The following is a 12,141-nucleotide window of genomic DNA, read 5'->3' on the forward strand; positions in this document are numbered from 1 at the left end:
TTTGAGAAGAAATTCAAATAAGAGGTTTTCTCCAAATTAGATGAATGGATGGAATTGCTCTGTCTGGCAACAGGCTTATCTTTGCAACTATTTCATATTAACTACATGAAAGTTATTTTCATATTCTTGTGATTCTGTACAAAACTCTGTTACCATCCACATGGTATTTTGTAAAGAACATGCATTATTTATTTACTATATTTTGACTAAAAAATGTAAATCACCAAGCTGTTTGCATAATTGCTAGGCACCCAGCAAATGACTTTGAATTTGGGGGGAATATGCTGCCATTTTGACACAAATGCTGATTAGTTTTAAAGGAATTTTTTTGTTTGTTTGCCTTAGTGCCTACCACATAAATCTCTATAAACTATTGTTTAAGAAATAAAACAGTAAGAGTAAATTATTGTATTAATTTTTCATTCATATGAATAAAATACAGATATTGATTACATTGTGATTTACTGATGGAAAAAAGAAAAAATAATAGGAAAAAATGTCCATTGAGTCTACCTGACTTCACTGATAACCTAATTGGATTATGTAGTCCCTTAACATTTAATTCCATGATTGATATGGTTAGATATAGGTCTATCTTTGTATTGTCTTCTGTTTATCCACTCTAGCTTTTGTTCTTCAATTTCTCTTTATGTATCTATTTTTTAATTCTTTGAATTTCTTAGAATTCAATTCTAATATATCCATTGCTTTCAGGTATGTATTCTTAGATATTTTGCAATGCTCTAGATAGCATGATATGAATCTCTAAATTTTATAGTCTACTGAGAGGTAACATTGTACTGTTTCACACAAATTATAGAAACTTTTCAATCATATAGATATATTTCCATTCTTCATGGTCCTTTTATGTTATGCTTAGCACATGTATTAAATATACAATACTGTAGAGGCACTCAGCTGGCTCAGTCAGTTGAGCATCTGACTCTTGATTTTGACTCAAGTCATGATCTCACAGTCTTGAGATCGAGCCCCACATTGGGCTCCACATTGAGTGTGGAACCTACTTAAGATTCTCTCTCTCCCTTTTTCTCTGCCCCTCCCTTTCCCCCTGCCCCTCCCTACTTGCATACTCTTTAACTTAATTAATTAATTAACCTACAATACTATAAAGGCAACAGGACAATGTTATAATTTTTGATATAGGAGCTCTGTAGTTTTTTTAAAAAATAGAAAATCTAGTCTTTTCATATGTACCTGGCAATTTATCTTTGATAGGCTCTTTATTCATTTTTAAAAAAATCTGAGTTTACCTTGGTATTATTTCCATTCAGACTGAAAAATTTCCCTCACTATAAATGTGGGTATGGTGACAAAAATAATCTTATATTAGCTTTTTCGGAATATATATTTACTTCGTTTTCATTATTAAAGGATATTTTACTGGATATAGAATTCTGCAATGAGGTTTTTTGTTGTTGTTTCTCGTTCAGTGTTAAAGTCATTTTTTGCAGTCTTCTAGGCTACATAGTTTTGATTAGTAGTTTCAGTTATTGGAAGATTATTCCTCTGAGATAATGTCATATATTTTTTTCTACCTGATTTCAAGATTTTCCATTTATCGTTGTTTTTTCAAGAGTTTATCTGTGATGTGCCTATGTTTAATTCTTAGAATTTGCCCCATTTGGGGGTCAACGAGCTTCTCAAATCTGTACACTTATATATTGCACCAAGTTTTGGAATTTTAGTGATTAACTCAAACTTTTCACTAATTTATAGAAGAAATCGATAAAATTCATTTAATTTCTTACCACTATACCTGAAACTGGGATGAATTCTCATCTCTTCTTGATCCTGAATTCTTTTTCTCTCTCTGTCTCTTTCTCTCTCCTGTATCTTTAAAATGTCTTAGTATTAAAAAAAATGCCTATAATATTGGAGGCATCAAATATTCACTGAATAGTTTAATCTTTCTTATTACATCATCCTTGTAATTAGTATTTTAACCTGATCAAGTTTTATGTCTAATATTTTTTCATTAAAAACTTCAGTTAGCACTGATTTTTTTTAACTTTTTAAACTTGATACAGCAATATATATGTATACACACACAACACATATTTTAAGCCTATAACTTGATGATTTATAACAAATTGAACAAACTTACGTAACTATTACTCCAGCAAAGAAATATTAATTGCATTCCAAAAACATCGTTTAAGCTTTTTCCCAATTGTTCCTGCTTATGCTAGATTAAAAAGAATACACTTTCCTTCTTCTTCCTCCTCCATTAAATGTCTCCTTTCTTTTCTTTTTTTTTTAAGATTTCTTATTTATTCATTTGACGGAGAGAGAGAGCGCACACAAGCAGAGGAAGCAGCAGAGGGAGAAGCAGGCTCAGGGCTGAGCAAGGACCCCGAAGCGGGGCTCGATCCCAGGACCCTGGGATCATGACCTGAGCCGAAGGCAGACACTTAACCAACTGAACCACCCAGGCGCCCGATGTCTCCTTTCTTTTAGTTTGGGAAGTCTCTATCATTACCTTGTCCAATGTAATATGGCAGAAATCTGGTACCAGCTTCTGAGCAGGGCCATAAGAGAACTGCAGCTTATACTTCTTAATCTTTTGGAAGACTTTTTCTTGGAAGCCAGCTACCATATAAAAAATTTGACTATTCTGAGACAAGCATATTATGGTAAGTCAAAGCCATCTAATAAAACCCTGGAGAATGAGACATAATGGGGTGGGGAAGGGCCAAAGGAAAACTGAGTAAAGGAATCACTTGATAAGTAAATCTTCCAACCCTAGTGGACCCTGCTGAGCCATGGAGATCAGAGTTGAACCACCTAGTCATTTCTGAGATACTGATCCAAAAAATTACAAGGAAAATAAGAGGCATCTTGGAGGCCCCATGTTTACTATGTAGCATAACTGGAATAAGATGATAGATACTGGAACATTCCTTATTCCTCACTATCCTGAATTCTACAATCATAGCCTAATCTGGTCTGTTTTCGACTTTTATGTAATTGAATTATACAAATATGTTTCTGGGTAGGGTTTACTTCACTCAGTTTGTTATGATATGTACCTGTGTATGTGTGGGCATGTATGTGTGTAGGAGCGTTTTCTCCTTTTTCATTGTATAAAATGAAATACAAAAACATAGTAAACATAGTACTATATATATGTGCTATGTATATGTGTGTGTGCATATGTATGTATATATATATACATGCATATACAGAAAATGAATGTACAAAATTTAATGTCAATTTCCATATGATGAACATTTTACTTATTTCACATTTTGGGTTATAAATAAAACTTCCATAAATATGTTTGCAAATGTCTTTCATTGCAACTTTACATGGATTTCTGTTGATTATAAATAAGAGTAAAATTGGTGGGTCATAATAAATTTACATTTGCAATTCTAGTAAGCAACAATAAACATTTCTTTTTTTTTTTTGTACCAATCACATTTGTACCAATGTATACTCCCACCAGAAGTGTTTGAGAATGCCAGTTACTGCAAATCCTTGCCAAAATTTAAGATTGTTAACATTATAAAACTGTATCTATTCTGGTGGTTATCTCAGTGTGACTAAGTTGCTCTTCACTGACAACAAATAAGAATAGAATGGTTATCTTTTTATATTTTTATTGGCCACTAGGTATTATCTTTTACAGAGTGATTGCTTAATGTCTGTCTTTTTTTTTCTACTTGTTCTCTGCCTTTTATGTATGAATGCTTTTATGTAGGAATTGTTTTAAAAATATACTAGGTATAAGCCTGTTGTTGGTTATGTATTTCAAGTATCTACTCTTACTCCGTAACTTATCTTTTCATTCTACTAATGGTATCTTCTGATTTTAATTTTATTTTTAATTTTAGTATGTCAAACAATTGTCTCATGTTTGGAATTTTTTGTGTCTTATTCAAGTATTTCTTAACATGAATGTAATTACCATATCTTTATCCATATCATCATCTACACATCTTATTTCTTTTTTGTCTCACATATAAATCTACAGACTAACTTACTGTTTTTGATTTTGTGGTGAATCAAATGTCAACTTTTTCATGCTTTTCATAAGGATAATTCAATCCTTTACTGAACTTTTATTGAGCCAGAACACTTTATTGAAAAGAATAATCTTAACTATTCTGCAGAGCTAGCTAATTTTAAATAATGTGGCCATATGTACTTGATTCTGTTTCAGGATTCTATTAGATCTGTTTCATTGATATTTGTTTATTCTTGTGTCAATACCAATTCTCTGAACTACTTTAACTTTAATATACGTATTAAAATCTAGCAGGTTACATTCAACCACTGTGTACTTTTTCAAGATTGCCTTGGCTATATTTGGCTCTTGTATTTCCGTATTTTTTTTAGAACCAACTTGTACATTTTCACAAAAACACCTGCTTAAATTTTGATTGAGGTTGCATCATAATTTCAGGAGGGGGAGATATCAACTTTATTATATTAATGCTGCTAATCAACAAATAGGAAGAATATCTGCATTTAGTTCAGCATTTTCCATCTATTTTCAAAAGCTTTGTATCTTATTGTAAAGAAATCTTACCCAAATTTTATTTGATTTATTTTTAGTCATGTTGTGATTAGGATGTCACTCTAAATGTCATATTTTTAAAATTCCCTTTTGAGCTGTTTATGGTTGCTTTATAAAAATAAAATTGAATTTGCATGGTGACCTTGCATCCAGCATACTTATACTAAATTCCCTTAAATTCTAACAGTTTAATTGTAATATGACTAAATTTACTCATTTTATTTTTTTTAATTTTTTTAAAGATTTTATTTATTTATTTGAGAGAGAGAATGAGAGACAGAGAGCATGAGAGGGAAGAGGGTTAGAGGGAGAAGCAGACTCCCCGCTGAGCAGGGAGCCCGATGCGGGACTCGATCCAGGGACTCCAGGATCATGACCTGAGCCGAAGGCAGTCGCTTAACCAACTGAGCCACCCAGGCGCCCTAAATTTACTCATTTTAATTAATAAGTAACAAACCCAAACTGCTACTGATTCTACTGCTCCACTTGTCTGATATATTTGTCTTTATTCCTGTGCCATCATGCCAGCTACAACCACCCACAGTTTATTTGATCTGCTGTGACAGCCTCCCATTAATATCCTGTATCCTCCCTTATTTCCTCTAGTTTCTCTGAAAACAACAACCAGGCTTATTCTTTCAAATTTCAAATCTGAATATCTCTCTTACTTCAAAAAAATTAATGACATATTACTGTTTTTCAGCTTAGCATCGTTCCTTTCTGGATTTGTTCCTGAACAACCTAACAGTCTGTTCATCAGTTAATGACAATTTTGCCTTTCATGCCATGTGAGTAGGGTTGCTATGCCATAGACAGGATGCCCAGCGAAATCTGAACTTGAGGTAAACAAAGAAATATTTTTCATATACTATTTCACAAGTCATGCTTGCATTTTTTTAAAACGTGTTTGTTGTTTACCTAAAATTGAAAATAAAGCTAGGTATCATTTTTTTCCTATAGTAATCCTATACAGAAGCCATCTTATAAACCCCAGTAACAAATCACCTGCTTGGAAACTACTGTTGGTTCAGGAATGGACCTGTACCCTAAGATGAGACTGTGATCACCCTGGACATGCTTTTGGGTCTTTTATTTAGTTTTTATCTGTGATTTGTCTCTGTAGGATCATATTAGCCTTGATACTAGCTTTTCTGTGGACATCTTGGTCTTGTGAGAGAAAATAAAATAGAAGAAAGTTGACCAGAGAGGTGGAAAAATCGGGAGAGAACAAAAAGAGAGATTACTGACAGCTTCTGTGAGTCAGTGAATCCAGTTGTGGAAATAAATGAAGGTCAGGCAAATAAGAGCAAGCAAAGGCTATTTACTGAGACTTGCTATAGCAAGGAAGTCAGTCTCCATCACTTAAATTTTGGCAGAGACACCAAGGCAGGCAATGAAGTGAGAACGCTTTATACTGGACCGAAGGGAAGACTTCAGGTATGCCCTAATTGGAGGGTGTTGAAAAGGAGAAGCTGTAGGCAGACTAGCTAGAATGGTCAGGGGTGCATATTTGGCTTTCTGTGGTTGGTTCTAAATTGGAAATGGGGACAGAAAATTAGGGAAGCTTCCAGTGATTTGTCAAGTCTTCACCATTTGGGGCTGAATATTGTAGGAGTTACTGGATTGTCAGTAGAGCTAGAACTCTGGCCTCCCACAAGTCTGATTTATGGCAGGCTGGCTTCCTGGGCTGGTTACTGCGAAGATGAGTTGGTTTACTGGGCAGATTCCTGCAGGTTGTGGGCCAGAGTTTCATTTTTATATATGGTCTTTCTATTGTCCAGTTGTATATTCAGTCTTTCACAGTTATGTATGAATCAGAGCTTTTTCAGTAATGTGCATCTATAAATTCCCCTCTATGTCTAATCTAGTTTGAAGTGTAGACAAGTCAGCTGCATCAAGAAAAATTCTGATAAATATGAACCATTAGATATTTTCTGCTCATTGTTCTTAACATAAAGAGACAAATTATTAAGCTGATTTACAATTCTCTAATTGGCTTCTGTCTCTCTTCTATTCCAGCATCAATCTATCTAATTTATAGACACATTCAACCACCATACTGACTCTTTTCAATTCCTATAATGAATGCAGTCTTTTCCTCCACCAGGGGTTTTATCCTCACATTTCTTTTTCCTGGATTGTTTTATAGGCAGACTCTTCCCTGCCCCAATCCATCACTATCATTTTTAAGTTAACCCTTAACACATTTTTGAGCTCTCAACTAAAACTATATTTCAGGGAACTTTTTACTGACCTTCAAGACAACTTCAGATCTCTATTATACACTATTTTATAAACCTGAACTTCTTTATTAAATACCACATCATCCTTGTAATAAATATATAAACTGCTTAATTTATTGTTAAATATCTTTCCATCCTGCTGTGGGTGAGGGCCTAAACTTCTGCTTAACTGCTAATCCCTCCAGGTAATTTGTTCCAAACTGGTGATCAATATATACTCACTGAATAAATGAATGGAAGAGTTTCCAAATTTTTTTAAGCAAATAGATTAAATTATATCTCAAAATGTTTAACTATTTATTGAACCAAAACAGGTATAATTATAATTAAATATAAAATCTGACTAATACCTGAAAATCACATTTTCCAAACAAAATAACTTACTAAAATGACAATGTGAATGGTTTTATTAAAAAATGTGAAAGAACATTAAACACAGAATTGAAGCATATTCTGACTTAGGCTTTTCTAGAATACTTATATGGTGTTATTCTATGATAAGTCATCCACAACTGTGCCTATTTGTACACCAATATAACAAAGCTACATATTCTATTTTTCATATGTGCATATTCAATTTTACTTTGAAACTTCTCTTCAGATTATCAAATATGTTGAAATAACTAAGCCCCAGATGGAGTCGCTCCTGCCTGTGGTGCCATGTCAGCAAACTGAAACATAGATAACTTTTGTGTCCCTGTAAATGCTCCATTTGACCAGAAACACAGTCAACCAATCAGCCAATCCCCAAATGCCAAACCAACTCTGAGCCTTCATACCCCAAACAAAGTTGACTATTTGGCCCAAGACAATAGTTTTGTTGTTGTTGTTGTTTTTTCTGTTTTTCTCTTCCTGTTCTTTCTTCTTTATCCTATAAAGGAGCCCTCTGCCTTCTGCCCATTTTGAAGTTCTGTGAAAGGAGACTGTCAGTGTCATAAAGTATGAAATAAAGTTTCTTTGTATCACCTCAATTGTCTACTTTAATGATTTTTTTAACAGTTTTTGGAGATGAGGAATGGGACCCAGAGCTCACTGCTAATGGCCTGCAGGAGGAGATACACAGGCAAAGTGTCTGCACAACACTTTGAGTTCAATCTTCTTCTTGTTACTGAGGCCATGATAAGTCACCCTCAGATGTAAACTCTGATCCAAACAAACATATATATATATATATATATATATATATATATATATATATATATATATATATATATATATATATAAAATTCCCTTTCTGGTTCGGGGTCCTGGGAAGGTTCTGGGGTTTATTAAAGTTATCAGAAATTTTCTGGAACCTGTAAGGTAGTTATACTGGGAGCCCACATGAGTTGCAGCCATTAGAGGACCCAAGAAGAAGGAATTCCAATGTCCACATTGGGTGGCAGTTGTTATGAGACTCATAAAGCCTCAAGGTAAGCTTACAGCATAAACTTCTGGGGGGCTTGGGGGAATAATACAAAAAAAATCAGACGATTTTGACCATCAAAATCAAAATCTAAGTAGGCACAAGTCAGACTATTAAAAGCCAATACAGTATCTGCCTCTAGAAAGAAATCTTCAAGTGAAAGGAGTAATAGCTCTATTGCTAATGGGAATCTTGGAAGCCCAAACTGCAAAATTGGTGGGCATGGGTCAAGCATTTAAAAACTGAGAGTGCTCGGGGCGCCTGGGTGGCTCAGTTGGTTAAGCGACTGCCTTCGGCTCAGGTCATGATCCTGGAGTCCTGGGATCGAGTCCCACATTGGGCTCCCTTCTCAGCAGGGGGTCTGCTTCTCCCTCTGCCCTCTTCCCTCTCGTGCTCTCTGTCTCTCATTCTCTCTCTCTCAAATAAATAAATAAAATCTTTTAAAAAAATAAAAAAATAAAAACTGAGAGTGCTCTCCACATAACTCTAAGACTCCCATGCTAGGATATGCTGGTCATGGAATGAGTTAGAGTGACACTGGGTCACTCAACAATCTCAAGAAAATTTCTTCTGTGCAATGAGATACACTGTAAAACACCACAAAATCCCCAACACAAGAGCACATCACCGTTAGATATTATTCTGGCTCCAAGAGACCCAAAGATTAGCTAAACAAAGGAGATTCTCAAGTTTCAATGAATTGAGTGCTCAATCTCCCACCACACCTACTTATCTTATTTCTAAGAACTGTGATCCTGGAAGCTGGAGATATCTACAAAAATAGCAAAATCACACTTAAACAACCTAGAATTACAATGGTCATTATGGAGAATGTTCCAATTAGAAAAGACCATTCATCTGAGAAGTTCACTTGAAAGCAAGGGTTCCTAAATTGAACAAACAGAATGGGGTACTTACTTTAATTGGCATGCAGAAGGATCCAAAAGGTTTCAAGATTCCAAAATAGCTTTATTGAAAGATTCATTGCGAAAAGCTAATGAAAAATTAAATACACAAGAGTTACCCAAAACAAAAGACTGTAAGACTTCTAGTATTCCCCTTTATCCTTATTAGCTGAGTACTCAAGTTTACTAATCCTTACCTGAATTGTTTCTTCATCTGAAGAGACCATAAGGCCATAAACAAAAATCCACTAAGTTAGTGCCCTTACAATTGCAGCAGCTCCAAGGCCAGAAACCTAAAACATGTGGGCCTCTCTCATTGCACCTTCCTATGGGTCTATAATCAAAACACTGACCCCAAAATTGGTGTCCCATTTGCAGTTATTTCCTGAACACTGGAAAAAAGATTATCCTCCAAGATTTTGTCAAATCATTTCACATGAAATTGAATGCACCTATATCTATCCTCAAAGGAGGCCCCCATATGGACCCCTCAAAGGGTTGATGGGAATCCGAGGAATTCTGTTGTTACCATTATTCCCTTAAACATCTGAGAGGATGGACACCTGGGTGGCTCAGTCATTAAGCGTCTGCCTTTGGCTCAGGTCATGATCCCAGCATCCTGGGATCGAGCCCCACATCAAGCCCCGCACTGGGCTCCCTACTAGGCGGGAAGCCTGTTTCTCCCTCTCCCACTCCTGCTTGTGTTCCCTCTCTCTCTGTCTCTCTCTCTGTCAAATAAATAAATAAAATCTTTAAAGAAAAATAAATAAACATTTGAGAGGAAACTAAAATTAAAATGAACAGAAAACCTTGCAAAATTCTAGTAGACAATGGAGCTAAACTTTCTTCTTTAAACCACACTCACTTCAGGTAGGATCATGGGAAAACTGGCAGAAGCCAGTGAAGGGAGAGAATTCTTTCTAATGTCAGTTCTCTTAATATCTGTAGTGCCTGGTAGGGAAAGGAAGGTAAAATTTCACATTGTCCTTTCCTTTCCAAAACCCGACTCTTGTGAGTATGGTTCTGAGGTGCCCATTGGTTGCTGATCTCTTCTCTCCCAGGGACAATTACTGCCTTCTTGCTTGTCTTATTTTGTGTCCTGAGAACTTGACTTGGCTTTCTGCCTGCCTGGGCACATGGATTGTCAGTTCTTATATATGCAGGCAGCTCAACCATCAGTTTGGGGACCCAAAGATATAACCAGAAAAAAATGGGTTGAACTCCACTTGCAGCTAGATATGGCCAACAGAAATGCAGGTTGCACTCCATTTGAGGCTAGGGCCTACTGATTGTTGACAGCTCTCAGGGGAATTATCTGCTTCTTTTTCTTTTCTTTCTTTTCTTGCCTTGTTTTTTTTTTTTTTTTAATAAATGTCTATTTTAATGTTTTTTACAATAGAATAAATACTTCTCTTGATGACTGCAGATACGTAAGGCCGTTTGGTAGTATTCAGAACCACCACAGTAATGGTGATCTTCCTGATCAGTGTGTAGTCTTCAGTAATTATAAGGAATTACTTCTCTGAAACTGCTGTCAAACCAACAGGACTGCATTTATGCATCCATCATTTTCAGGGTTGTTGGTCACCTGGGCATATTTGCCCCAAATAACTGGGCCTCCTTGTGTCACAAGGCCCAACTCACGCACGTTCACCTCAATTACAGTGCCTTTGGTAATAACACCCAAAGTTGTATATAGTGGGGATGAAGGATTCTTTTCTACACCAAGTATTGGCAGGCAAAAGGTGGCTTTCAATTCAGGATGTGTTACATGGGCCTTTTTGAAATGTAAGCCCATTGTTCTAATGAATCTTTCATATTTAGGTGGTCTTCGAGTAAAGCCGTCTCCAACAAAGCAGACTTTAGTGACCACCCTCTTCCATACTTTCTTCTTTCTCTTTCCTGTTCGAATAACTTTTAATATTTCTGTTTCTCCCTGGGCACGAACTTTGGGTAAAGGAACCTCCCATTTTCCCACTTTCTCTTTTCATTTTTGTTTAATCATATTAGAAAGTACTTTAGCTCGGGACTGTCCCTCTCTGTCCAGTAGATACGCAGGTACTGCTCCTTGTGGAGTCTTTTCATCATTCTTTTGTTTGGTGTTTCTCTTTTCATGCATCTTGATAGTCTTTTTCATTTGTATTTCTCAGCATGGCACTGTTTATGGTAGAGCTTAGCTTTCAGACCAATCATCTTTTTTGCCTTCTTTGAACGTTCATGAGCCTCTCAACCTTCTTTCTTTCTTTTTTTCTCATGATAATCCAAACGATAGCCATATTGCTTCCGGTGTAACTCAACATATTCATTTTGTGGCATGGTGACGGCCGCAGAGCCATCGGATGCAGCTGCCGGGGAGTGACGAAGCTCTCAATTTTCGGGTCTCCCAGACCCGCGAACTGACTCTATGCAAGCCGCAATGGGAAAGAGAGTCCTTCTTTTCTTACTTTTAAGAGTGGCTCTGGAACTTGAGAGGGTAGTATCTTTTGCATCCTTTTTGGGGATGCTGCTTGCATTCAAGGGATCATTCAATAATGCCAGGGATATTTACTGTTTGTCTTGGCTAAAACTCGACAAGATGTTCAAAAGGATTTTTTTAAAGTAACTCTATGGTCAGAAGTTGGCCAAATTGGAAGCTGATATTCAGAGCCTGATAGAAACTTTTTTTAGGCCTTTTCCCTTAAGCTAAAATGAAATTGTGTACCCAGAGGGAAAGAAAAACATTCCAAAGACAAACAACTCTAAATCTAGAACACGGAAATCTGTTGATTTCTATTTTAGTTGAAGAACTTCTGACATATAGAACCAAACTAAAAATGATATATTTGTTTGGTGACCCTTGATATCATTCAGGTTATAAGCCAATTCTTTGAGGAATTACAAACACTCCTCCAAATTGAGGACAACCTGTACGACTTGTCTTACAAATTGAGTCTTTTCAAGAACAGAAAAAAAAAAAAATCAAAAAATTTTTTAAAAACTATCCTTTTTACCAATCCTCAAACCTCCCTTATTCATTTCAGAAGTCTTGTAGGTACTGTAAAAATT

At 35.8% G+C, this 12,141-nt stretch overlaps 1 pseudogene; it reads right to left on the bottom strand.

Moving 5' to 3' along the window:
• Positions 1-10,590: 10,590 nt before the first annotated feature.
• On the bottom strand, positions 10,591-11,428 carry LOC123838715 (ribosome biogenesis protein NSA2 homolog; annotated as a pseudogene).
• Positions 11,429-12,141: the final 713 nt, after the last annotated feature.

The sequence above is a fragment of the Mirounga angustirostris genome, unplaced genomic scaffold, assembly GCF_029215605.1.
Source record: "Mirounga angustirostris isolate CCGP_5_RB_7025 unplaced genomic scaffold, mMirAng1.0.hap1 SCAF_3, whole genome shotgun sequence".
In the NCBI taxonomy this organism is placed as follows: Eukaryota; Metazoa; Chordata; class Mammalia; order Carnivora; family Phocidae; genus Mirounga; species Mirounga angustirostris.